The sequence below is a fragment of the Talpa europaea genome (genome assembly GCF_964194135.1).
Source record: "Talpa europaea genome assembly, chromosome: 1".
Lineage (NCBI taxonomy): Eukaryota > Metazoa > Chordata > Mammalia > Eulipotyphla > Talpidae > Talpa > Talpa europaea.
Window position 1 is genome coordinate 42,241,882 of NC_140073.1, and position 13,196 is coordinate 42,255,077.

The window sequence follows — 13,196 nt, forward strand, 5'->3', positions numbered from 1 at the left end:
TAGTATTGTGTATTTTAAAATTAAAAGCATTCAGAATAATTTAAAATATGCAGTAAGATTTTAAAATGAATTTGATTTGATTTGATGATATTTCATGTATATGTGTCTATATATATTTTAATGCAGAAAGAATTAAAGTAAAAAAAAAATGAGCCGTCACAGAAAATCTACTCTTGAAATGTTATTTTCAGATGTATTATTTGAACAATGGAAATAGCGAGGATTATGATGTGAGGTGGAAGTACATCAGGATGGCTCAGGCACTGTCACTCTAGCTCTGATGCTTGGGCTCCTTTGTGCTCATTGAATATTATCGGTTTTTCAAGTCATCAAGCACGTCCTGCTTTGTGATTTGGGTCCATGAGTCAGGGATTTGGCCCCGGCCTACAAATTTATACTGATGTCGTTCTTCTAGCTCTGATCTGAAGCGACAGACAAACCATTTCCAGTATGGCTGGAAGGAGAGGTCTGGGGTGATGCTCCATGTGGCATATTCCCCTCCTGCCAGGCGGTAGGTCTTCCATGGGAAATTTCTGCCATCAGGCAAGCTAAATGTAGAATCACGTGCCACAGCAAGTGTACAGAAATTAATTGAAAAAATGTCTGTTCCAATAAAATGCCCTCCATTAACAGCCCGAAGACGGTGGAAGGGAACACTGTGATCTCCTTCATGTGCAGGGATTGTGTTCCTATGAATTCCTCCACGGAAGGGGCACTGTTTCTAGCAGCCACAGGGAGGTTCAAAGAGTATTTCTGTGATTTCAGGAACAATTTATTTTGCAGGCATGCTCAGATAGTTCTGCTCCACTAACTTCATTACGGGATCCAAAGCTTCACTCATGGCTCTTTCGAGAAAATAAATATCTTTTATCTCCTGGTGTTCAATGCTTACCAAATCCTTTCGAGGCAAGATCAGTTGACTTTTCAGCTGATCACAGAACAGATTCAACCAATCAGACACGGTGCTGCTTTTTTTATCTTTGGTTTGTGCTGTGCATTCATGAATAGCTGAGAGGATGGAATTCTTGATGGCACTTAAATTTATTTTTAAAAATGTCTTCAACTTTTCAGTTCCATCCTCTAAAAAATAGCTTTGAAAATGATTTTCAATGTACTTTCTACAAAATGACTCTGAATGATATATGTACTGGGCGCGCAAATATTTCTCTTCTGACAGAGAGTTGAGAATGTGCCTCATCAGGTCGGCCCTGTTTCCATTGAGTGCTGGGCAGGTAGCCTTCATGTCCCCAGCAATTTTAAGGGCCATTTTCCTTCTTATGGCAGTGGCAATAGCAGGAGTGAGCTTGTTCCGCAGAAAATCAACAAATGTTTTGACTGAAGTTGCTCCCTGACAAGAGATCTTAAAGCTCACGAAGAAATCATCTTTCTTGCTCTCCAGGTAGTATACGGGATCATTTGCTTGCTTGAATGCCTTGTGCATCTCCTTAAATTCTCTTGATGCAGTTTGGAATAAACTCATAGATAAATCCATTTTATATCTACTTGTAAATGTGTATTTATCCCAAGTTGGTGCAGATTTCACCTCTTGCTTTATTACTGACAAGATTTTGTGGAAATGGCTTGCATCGTAATCCTGCTGTTCCTTCCTAATGCTGGCAATAGTGTCTTCACATCTTGAAACAATGTGACTAGTCGTCATATCTATGGACTTTTGATCTTCCAACGTTAAGCCCTTTTCAAACAGCACATAACCCTGGTTCATTTGGACATGTTTGTCATAATCTGGAAAACTCCTCCCAGAATTTTCTGTCAGTATGTTGACCACATTTTTCTCCTCTCTGAAATGTTGCAAAAGGATGTTTTCTGCATCCATATCAATCTTAGGCTCTGGAATCGGTTGGAGTGTTGAGGGCACTTCAGAGATCCATTTTTGCCAAAATTCATTGAATATTTTACATAGCTCCTTCTCACTCAATTGCTTGCCCTTTACAGTTAAAGCCAACTCTCGACTACTTTTTAATAATTGCCTTTCATAAATTGAGGTTTTGTTATCCAGTTTTTCTTGACTTTTTTTAAAACTGATCAGTTCATTGACTTTTCCCTGGGTCTCTGAAATAAGCTCCTCTTTAAGGATTAGCAACTTATTTGCCCAATCTTTTTTCCATTGTACCAGTATTTTACTAAATACTGGATCTTCAGTAAAACATTTTTCAAGTTCTTGCTTGAGGGCTTCATATTTTGCTGAGACAGGAACTTGAAGTTCGTCTGTCATGAGTATTTTGGTTTTCCCATTCTGAATCTGGTTGATCAGCTTGTCCTGCAAGCCCAGCACATGACTCCTCAGCTCCCAGGCCCAGGAGTTGTACATGGTGTCAGGATTGTTCGTGGCCATGACCTCTTGGGTGTTCCTGAAACTGAAAATGAAGTTCTCACTCACGAGTGCTCTCCACAAGTCTTGAACTCGCAGTTTTACATCTGATATCTTCATGATGCTTCCCCTGGCCTCCTGCTGGACGGTCAGGAGAATTCTGCTCTTCAGGTCCTGGACGTTGTGACTGTAGCGAGGATTAGGAGGGGCCATTGGGGGGTTGCCATCCCACAGGTGGGCGAAGTAGCAGACATGAGTGTTGACGTCAAGCTTAATGACATCGCTGAAGCGGGTCACATCTGAGCACTGTTCCTGCTCAGCTGCTGTTGCCGCCATCTCGTCCAGTCTCTGCTCTAGCCACCTCCGCCCTTCCATGGTCTGGTCTTCAGCTGTGACTTCTCCCACATTCTGATGGACAAAGAGGCAACGTGGAGAGATTTTCACTTGTTTCATCCTCAGAAAGGCCTGGACAACTATCTGTAGAATGTCTTGCATTTCTGATGGATTCTCTCCAAAAATATTGATCAGAGTCAAGTTTGCAAGTCCAGTGACAAAGGTTGCCAACTCATTGTCCCGATCCTGGGATTTGTTGTTGAGTTCTGGGGCACGAAGGCCTTCTGTGTCCACCACCAGGACAAAATCAAAGCCAAGTTCTTCTGTGAATGTCTCCTCCACCCTCAGGAGATGCATGTAGGCCCCTTGGGTACACCTCCCTGCACTGGCCATGAACTGCAACCCAAAAAGCGCATTCAGCAGGGTGGACTTCCCTGAGCTCTGCAGGCCAAGGACAGAGAGAACAAACAGTCGTTTGTCCCCTAGTTTCTCAGAGACCTTGTCAAACAGCTGCACCCACTTCAGGGGCACTTAGGAAGCATCTCCATCCATCAGCTCAATGGGAACCCCAGCGATCATCAGATCCGCAGCAATCTGGGGGAGAGACAGGAAAAGTTTATCTTTTGTGGAGGAAGCTTCTTCCAGAGCTTCATAGATCTGGCCCACCTCTCTGAGAAGTTGCTCAATCCCCAGGGAACAGTCATTAATCTCTCTGGAGAGAGCATCTATCTCATATTCCCAGTCTTTCAGATAGCTGTTCTTTGGTACATTTTGCTTTTCTGTTTGTATCCATGACCACAAATTCTTTTTCTTTTTATTCAATTTTTCCAAGTGTCTGGCTGTCATATTGTCCAAAAGCACACTCATCCATTGGAGGAAATAGACTTTGCTATCAGTGTCTGTATATTTTTGGAGATTTTCAAGGACAGATTGCATCAAATCATTGAGAGGAAAGTCTTTGGTCAACTGTTGATGCTGTATTCTTTGCTTCTCTGCCTCAATTTCTGTCTTGTGTTGTTCAATGCTCTGATTCCCCTTCTCTCTCAGATGATACAGTTTTCTGTCTTTCTTACACGATAGGAGCCAAAGTTGTCCCTGAAGGGGCAGTAACTTTTCCTTCACCCGAGATATCTGCATCGCCCTCAGTTGGGCAATTAGATCCTCTGCCTTTGCCTTGGCCTCCTTGCAATCTCTCTGGTCCTCATCAACAAGGAATCCCTGGTGGCGAGCAATCTGGGCACAGGCCTGTAAGCTGAGAGCAGCATTAGATTTCTCTAGCAAACACCGGATGGTAGTTACGAGCTCTTCTGTTAATTCAGCCTCATTTCTGTTTCTGAGTCCGATTATCACTCTTGGGCCAGAATTATTATTCACAGGTTTTTTTTCTTTGTCATCAAGCAAAAAGATCAAAGGTTTTGAGGACTTCCAAAGGATTTCTAAAATTTGTTCATTTTCTTTGTTGTCATCAGAAGATGACATGAGGACTACAAGGAGGGAAGAGACCTTCTGCAGGAAGGTGAGTTGCTCCTGGTGTTCCTTTGCATCTCCATGGAGATTGGTGAAGGTCAGACACTTGGGAAATCTGTCCTCCTCTTCCCCCCCAGGACAGAACCAGCAGATTTCCACCACACCTCCCATGAAGAGACAGTCTTTGCTGCTCCCTCTGCAGTGTCGGTGAAAAAAGACATCGTGTTTATGTTTACTGACAAGACAGTTCATGATCTGAGATTTGGAAGCAGAGAGGCCATTTCCAACTCGAATAAAGGACACAATGGGGGTAGGAACCCGGCACATCTGCTGATTCCTGTAATTGCTCTTCTCGGTTGCTGAGGTCCTTGACTCTTGCCAGGTTTTCCTAATTTGCCTGAGAGACCAGAGAGAGAATTCAATTTGAGAAGTGTAAGGGTTAGGTATTAGAAGGGGAAGGGCAAACTGACAAATGGCAAATTTGCCCAAAATATATTGTCTGGCAAAATCATCTGCACAGTGAAGAACTGCCATCTGAATATCCATAGGGTGGATGTGGGGCCTGGGTCTAGTGGTTGATGGAGCAGTCAGGCTAAAATTGTCCTTTAAAAACTCTTTAAAAGAATCAAATGCCATATTTTCCTGATTTGAGGCACTTGGATGAACTCGATTCTCTGTGTTTCCAGCATCTTTGAAGACCAGGTATCTCAGCCCATAATCCAGCATGAGCAGCTTCTGCAGGAAATAGAAGGGAAGGTCCTGTTCAGAGCTGGGTTGGGTGCTATATACAGAAGCTTTGTAGATCAAATGGAAGTTAGCTCTGCTCATCCTCTTTGGGTAGTAATGCTCTAGGCCTAGACGCTGGAGTAATTCTCTCAAGATTTCATTTTCTGTGACCTCCCATTTGCTCTTTTCATCATCATGTGGATCATGGAGCTGTTTCTTTTCATGGAAGACACTTCTCAATTGTTTTCCCACCTCATCCATTGGCAACATAATCATGGTGGTTTCATCATCCTGCTCGATGAGCAACCTTAATTCTTTCTCTAGATTTTCCCACTCATGATCTGCTCCAGTTTTGGTGAGGACTTGTACAACTTCTTCAGACAATGATTGTTCCATGTGCTGTTTTATACATGCCAAGCGTTGTGTTTTCTCTTCAGCAGAAATAGGTATGCCTCCTGCAGTGGCCATCAGTCCTGTGAGCACCAGGAATGCATGAGCCCTGTAGCTGCAAATAGTTTTGAGTTCCTGGTATTTATCATGTGCTCTTTGCATTTCAGTCAGTATAAAATGTAACTCACCACACCCCAAGAGATACTGAAAAGTTTCGTGTACTGCATGGTATCCTGCACCCATTGCAATGCAAAGTAGCAAGACTTGTATGTCTGGCTCTTCAGTTTCTTGGAGATAACGCAAGAAGAAGCTAAGAGACACGCTGACTTTATCAGTCGCCCTCCTTTGAACTTCCTGCACTGCTTCTGGGGACTGAGATTTGCCCTTCAATTCCATGAGATCATTCTGGGATTCTTTTATGGTATTAATTAAATCAGAAAATTGGGAGATGTTGATGTGCTCTTGCACAGACTCTGACTCTGAGATCCACTGCATGATGGAATGAGCCTGAGGAAAGTTTGTCACTTGGTGGATATGAGGGTCTAGGAGGATACGCAACTGCGATTTTATAAACTTAGTGTTATAAATGGAAGAATTTTTGCAATATTCAAAAGTGTCTACTAGAAAATCCTGTAGACCCCTATCCATGAGGCATATGTGAATACAAGTGTCATAATTTTTTACTTTTTCATTCAACATTTGCATGAAATCTATGAGTTTCTTTAGTTGCTCTTCAGGATGAACTACCTCCCAGGATTTCACATCCTCTAGAAAAGCCCTAGCCTCTGCCCCAGCACTCAGTAATTCTTCCCCATACTGGATTTGGGCTGGGAGGCTAGTCAGTGCAACATAGCTTTCTTTCAGGCAGTGAGCTACCTGAACTGGGTCCTTGAAATCACTCCTGTGGCTGGAGAGGATGATGTCCCAGATGGGCACCAGCTGAAGTCCCCTGTCAATGACACACCAGGTTTCATTACTGGCCACTAGGCCATCTTTCCACTGAATGAGGCCGTTTGCTTCCGGTGGGCCACCTTTCTGGGCAGTAGATAATAGCACATGGGTTTCGAGGTTTTGGTAAGTGGTTTTCTGAAAATCTGTGCTTGAATGAGAGTCTGATACATCAAAGCCCAAGGCACCTTGCACTCCAAAGCCACTGTAGCTGCCCCTTATGTAACCATCCAGGGCCTTTGTTACCTGCTGTTTCACCTCTGCCAGCTGCTCGCTCTGGAAACCCTCTGCAGTGGCTTTCCACCAGTAGATTCCTCCCACATGCAGAGGGCCCTGGTTAGCATGAGAGCCAAACCTGTGGAAGAAGGCTTTCGCCCTGCACCTCAGCAAAAGGAGTGTGTCTGGGCCTGCAGGCTGACCCAGAAGGCCTTCAATGCATTGCAGTTCCTGGAAAGCAGCCTTGGAGAACTGGAGCTGATCAACAGTAAAGTAGCAGGAGGCCAGAGGGATATAGTTGAAATTTGATTGAACAAAAATAGGAATGCAGAGAATGTGATTGTTGGATTTCCTTGGATTCTGAATGTTTGCTGTGATCTGTACCAGCTTCCAGGCTTTTCCCCCAAATTCCACCCTTGGCTGCGGCCATTACACTGAAGCCCCATTTTTCCATAGTCTGGGTGAAGGTGGATTCGTCTTCAGAAGATGTAAATTCTTTTGTTTCCATGCGCGTGTCCTGCTCAGGGCCAGAAAGTGAGAACTCCATGGGGACACTGAGTAGCTCTTCTCTCTTTTCTAACAGGCCTCTCTCAGAGCTGGTTTTGTAAATTCCCCGCAGGGCCAGTCCTCCGGATGCCCGTCTCACCAGCTCTCTCTCTGGGAGGTTTTGCCTGTGGGACAGTGTCCCCTCCGTGAGGTGAAGTTGTCTCTGCCTGTTTTCCATGACCTCTTTCAGGGACGTTTGAGGCGGTGGCCCGTACTCTTTGGGGATGTCCATTGCTTGCCTCAGCTCTGCCTCTTCCCTCCTCACCGCCTCTTCCTGTCGCTGCCTCGTTGCTGACAGGAGGTTTGTCATCTCCTGCTGCAACTGCTCGGCCTGCTTCTGCTGCTTGTTCATCATTTCCCCCTGAGTCTCCTGTGACTCTGAAAGCTTCTTTGGGTGTGACAGGTGCAGCAGTTTCTCCAGGGCCCTTCCCTCCCAGGGATGTTGTGCCCAGGAGTGTAGTCTCTGTAGGTCCTTTTCTTCTAGGTGTGGTAAGTCCTGGGCACAGGTGACGCCAAGGTGTTCCTGAAGCTAAGGCAACCAGTACTCAGCTGACAGCCCCACTTCATTCAGCATCTGCTGGAGGTCTTGCCCTTTCTCCCCTGGGTGCTGGGAGTCCTCAGGTGTTGTCTGTGCTGTGGCTATGGCTGTGGGAAGAGAAAACTCTCAGTTAAGCTGGATCAGGACCGTATAAATTACAAGCCACATGGTCAAAATAGTGAGTGTACTAAGGATGGAGTTTGGCAATTTTTTCATTTCCACCTGTCATTGTTTTAAGAAATATATTTTATAGCATTGATTCATTTCTTTTTTGTGGAGGGCATCTTTGTAGGTTTTGTCAACATGGATCTCTGTACGCAGCCTGGCTTTTATTACATGCTTATGCTTTATTATGCTTCTTATTACACAGAATCAAGTGGAAGAAGGACATTATGCCAAGTTTTCGCATTTGAAAATATGCATGAGTTTGGCAACTATATTTATTTGAACATAAGAGTGGTACCAAGTACCTTTTTCTTGATTAGTTTCTACCAGCCTATGTTGATTGGTGCCCCTCCTATCTCTGCCATTTAATTTTAGATCACTTCATAATGTCATTCATTCTCCCATAAATTTAATTTTTAAATTTATTTTATTTCATAATTTTTAGAAAATGTTTGACATTAGAATCCTTTCCATTAGGATTTGCCATCTCTCCTACACTTTAAAATGTCCTTGGAGTTACTCTTATTGTGGTAGCATAAGTAGTTCAGTCTTTTTAGTTCCATTGCCTTTAAATAACTAAAAAAATTTATCCACAAGCAAAGTGTCCCTGTGGGAGATGTGGGTGTACACCAAGTGCCCAAGGGCCTGGAAGGAATCATACCCTCTGTCGATCCCATAATAAGCAGATGAACTTGGTAGAGGCTGTAGAACCAGAGGAGTAGTTAACCTGCCCCAGCCTCTTTCATTATGGCTGGAAAAATGTAGGTAGTGGTGACCTGGGCAGAGAACTACAGATGAGAGAGAATTTATAGAAGTCCAGTCTCTCTAAGAAGGTATTCCAGCATGAGTTTGGTGACATGCATGAGACTGAACTGGTTAGTGCCATGACCTTTCCAGTGGGGCAAAAAGAGAGTGGTGTCTGAGTGCCTGACCACCCCATTTGTGTGGTTCATGACTGGAGGAGAAAAGAGATCGAACAGAGGCAGATGAGAATGTCAATGGTCACTGAAAAGAAATGATTTCTATTGAGCGAGCCAAGGGCCTCAGCAAGGAATCCACCCTCGAGCTCTGGAGAACCTCACCCATGGATTTCTCCAGTGAGTCTGTGGGTGACTCGAGTCCCCTTCCTTTGGGATCAGCTGCTGCTACATGCATTGAGTTCAGTGGGGAGAGCTATTATGATGAATGGACACGGTCAGAAAAACAGACCAGTGTCTGTGTGCTAGGGAGAAAGCACAGTCTTGAGCTATATTGCCATCTTCTGGAAAGGAAAAGATAATCTTCCAAATGTCAGATAGTAGATTTCAAGAACTAGGGAAGAAATGAAAGTTAAATAATACTACAAGAGACACTTAGGTTGTTTCCATAGTTTAGCTATAGTAGCTAGTGCTGCAATAAACTGTGAGCGCAAATTTCCCTTTGATTTAGTGGTTTCGGAAAGATGCCTGGGAGTTGAATTATTGGGTCGAATGGAGATCCACATTTAATGTTTTGAGACACTGCCATGTGGCTTTCCATAGACTGGCTGGACCCGATTGCATGCAGTGTAAAACCTGTTGCAGCAATGTAAAACTATAATATAAGAACATGAAAATTAAGAAAACATCATCAAAAGATAATAATTCATCAATAACTAGATCAAAAGCATAGAATTTTGAGACCTGGGTGATATATAATTCAAAAACAATTGTGTTTAAAAAAACTGAACAGTTATCACAAATCTCATGATAATAATATAGAGGAAAATTCATGAACAAAACAAGGTACCCAAGAAATATGAATCATAAAATAGAAAGAGACAGCAGTTCTGGAGTTGAGCAATTGAAAGATGAAACAAAGAATGCAGTAGAGAACATCTCAAAGAAGACCAAATGAAAGAGAAACCAACAAATGGGTTAGACAGCAGATAACTTTAAATAACTGAATAGATGAGGACAAAGAGGGAAAAGTTGAAAAGTGAAAAGAGAGGCTATATGAACTATAGGATTCCATAAGAAGAACAAAGATTAGAATAATCAGGATCCCATGAAGTAAATATTTACAATATTCTTATTCTGTAATGGGTATAGTTGCTAACCATGTAATTATAGTATACTGGTTAAAGGTAAAGAGTATAAAACCAAGCATAGTTATTATAATAGTTATTGAATACACAATGTAAAAGAGGTCAATTGAAGACTTAGTTTTAAAAAGGGGGTGTGAAATGGAGACTTTGTATGTGGTCCAGGTATGCTGCTATAAGCTTAAAATGCATAGTTTACTCAGTGAGAAACTATGTAAGCCTCGTGGTAAGCACAAAGCAGAAAACTACAATAGATTCACAAAATGTGAATTATTATTGCATGGTATGTTCTATATATGTCTCTGGTCATTTGGCCTAATATTTGGTTCATATCCAACATTTCCCTGTTGACTGTAGGAAAACCTACAATCAGGGAAATTCACTAATTTAGAAAAGTTTGCAGAAACGGAGGGAAAAGTAGAAGTACAAACAACCAGAAAGTAATTAATAAAGATGACATTAGTAAGTCCTCACCAATATTTATTCTAATTGTAAGTGAATTAAAATAACCAATCAAAAGGCACCTAGTGACTAATTGGATAAAAATATCAAGACCAGCTATAATGATAATACAGGAGACACATTTCAGCTTTAAGAAAACACATAGTCTCAAAGTCAGGGATAGAAAAAGATTGTATGCAAGGAGAAAACAAAAGAAAGTAAAAATACCTAGAATGTAGCAGGCAGGATAGACATTAAGCCCAAAGTGGTAAGAAGAGACAAAGAAGGTTAATATATAATGGGAAGGGGGCCTATTCCTCAGACGTCATAATATTTATAAATATAGATGAACTCGGTATTAGAACTCCTACATATATTAAGCAAATACGAACAGGTTGGATAGACAATATAATATAGTGGAACCTCAGCACACCATTTTGACTAAAAGACAGGTCACCCAGACAGAAAATCAACAGGGAAATGTTGGATATGAACCAAATATTAGGCCAAATGACCAGAGACATATATAGAACATACCATGCAATAATAGTACACAAATTATTTTCAAATACACAGAACATTCTCCAGCATATATCATGTGAAATGATACACTATATGTCTCAACAATTTAAGAACATAGAAATTTTCCCTCTATTTTTTTCCGATCACAATGGTACCAAACTGGAAATGAACAGAAAGAAGGTTGGAAAAATCTACAAATAGTTGTAAATTATACAACACAATCCTGACAAACCAGGACATCAAAGAAATATCAAAAGGGATACAAAAAAATACTTGAAACAGGTGAAAATACAAAATACAAAGCATGTGAGTTGTTGCCAAAAAGCTCTAGAGGGTTGTTTACGATGATTCATGCATATATGAAGAAAAAAAAAACCTCAAACAACCTAATTTTACACCTCAAAAAACTAGGAAAAAAAAAAGAACAAAGTGAGCTTAAAGTTAGCAGAAGGAAGTAAAGAAGAAATCACAACATAAATAAATGAAATTGAGCTTAGAAAAGCAACAGAAAAAATGTTTACTTTGAAATAGTTTTTCAGATAGATAAAGGAAAAATGATGAAACTAGCGAGAGTAAGAAAAAAAGAAAAGACTCCAATGGAATCAGAAATCAAAGAGGAGATATTACATGTTCAGCAAAACAAATATAATTGAGATAGACAACTACAGGGTTTTTCTTCATTCATGTGGAATATAAAGAAACAAAACAGACTAAATTGAATTAAAAAACACATAGATATCAAATTGCTGAATTGAAGCTCCTAGAGGGCATTGTGGGGAACAGTACAGTGTTTTACGTTGGGGGAATATGGGTGCTTTGGTGGTGGGTGTGGTGTGGTCACATACATTGAACAGGTGCGACCTAATCCCCTAAATCATCAGTAGTGCTATAAACTTGTTACCCCAATAAAAAAAAGTTACAAAAAATAAAAGACAAAAGCAATTAAAATATGTATAATAATATAAATAATATATCAACTATATGGAATAATGGAACACTGTAATATTACATTGTTTATATGATATATGTCACATATATAATTTTATATATATCATTTTACATATGATATATAATGGAATATTATTCAGTCATGAGAAAAATGAAATCCTACTATTTGGAACAACATGGATGAAACTTGAGGGTATTATACTAAGTGAGATAAATTAGAGAAAGACAAATACTGTATATCTCTTACATATAGAATCTCATAATAATCAATCATGTAAGAGCAGAGAGTATATTGGTGGTTACTAAGGGCTGATCAATTGGGGATCAGTATTTTTATATATTACTTTATTTTTATTATTTATTTAGTTTTTGTGTGTAGAAGAACTGGGGTGGAGGCCAGGGTTGTGGGGGGGTGAGAGGATTCACTAGAGCCAGAGTGGGGAGCAGAACAGATGGATTTGTAACAGGATGGTCCCCAGGAAAAGGGGAAGTTCCAGGTTTCCTACCCCACCCAAAGGAGGGTGGAGCTGAGCAGGGAGAGAAGAAACTGCAGAAGAGACTGAGGAAGGAAGGAAGCAGGATGGAGTCAGATGAGACCTAGAGGAGGCACATGGAGGGGAGATTTCTAATTCTGATAAAGGTTTTACAAAACCCTCCAACTAACATTATAATCAATGGTGAGAAATTAAGAACTTTATCCCTAAACCCAGACTGTCCCTTCCCTCATTCTATCAACATCCAGTTAGAAGTCCAACTAAACACATTCTAAGACTAGAAAAGAAAATAAAAAATACACAGAACGAGAAAGAAGAAATCAGTCTCTGTTTGCATATAACATGCTTGTCTATGTAGAAAACTCAAAGTATTATTTCATGTATAATAACATAGCAAGGTTCAGGATCAAAGGCTAATATTCATAAATCATTGTTTTCCTATATACCAGCACTAAGTAAATGCAATTTGAGATTCAAAACACAGTATTATTTACACACACAAACTATGTAGTTAAAAACTTAACAAAATGTGTACCAGATCTATGTAAGATTAACTACATACACTATATAAGGAAAGCTACAAAACTGATGGAAAATAATCAAAATTGTACACAAAATGGAGGGAAATTTCATGTTGAATAGAGTTGTCAGTTCTTTCCAACTTGATCTAGAGTCAATGAAATCTCAGTCAAATCTCCAGCAAGGTATTTTCTGGCTGTCAGCAATTTTATTCCAAAATTTATATGGAAAAGCAAAAGGCCTAGAATAGCCAAGAAAATAGTGAGGTGAAAGACAAAGGCAGTACCGATACTCTTGGACTTTAAGGCTTACTTTAGTCATAAAGTTATGAAGACAGCGTGGTAATGATGAAAGAATACACAAGCAGATTTGTCACATAGCACAGAGGATGCCAAACTAGACCCCCAGTGATATAGTCAACTGATGTTGAGAAAGAGTAAAGACAAGCCAGTGAGGAAAAGGAGTTTTTAAACAAATTGTGTGAGGATAACTCGCACGTGGAAAAAAAAAAAAAAAAAAAACCTAGGCGGACACTCCTTGTGAACAAGCTGG

The 13,196-nt window shown here is 40.7% G+C and overlaps 1 pseudogene across 1 annotated transcript; it reads right to left on the reverse strand.

Annotated features, from left to right (window-relative positions):
- Positions 1–310: 310 nt before the first annotated feature.
- On the reverse strand, positions 311–8,813 carry LOC311177348 (interferon-induced very large GTPase 1-like; annotated as a pseudogene). Its single transcript has 2 exons — positions 8,741–8,813; positions 311–7,600 (listed from the first exon to the last, which is right to left on the reverse strand). The product of its transcript is annotated as an interferon-induced very large GTPase 1-like (transcript).
- Between the last annotated feature and the right edge of the window lie 4,383 nt (positions 8,814–13,196).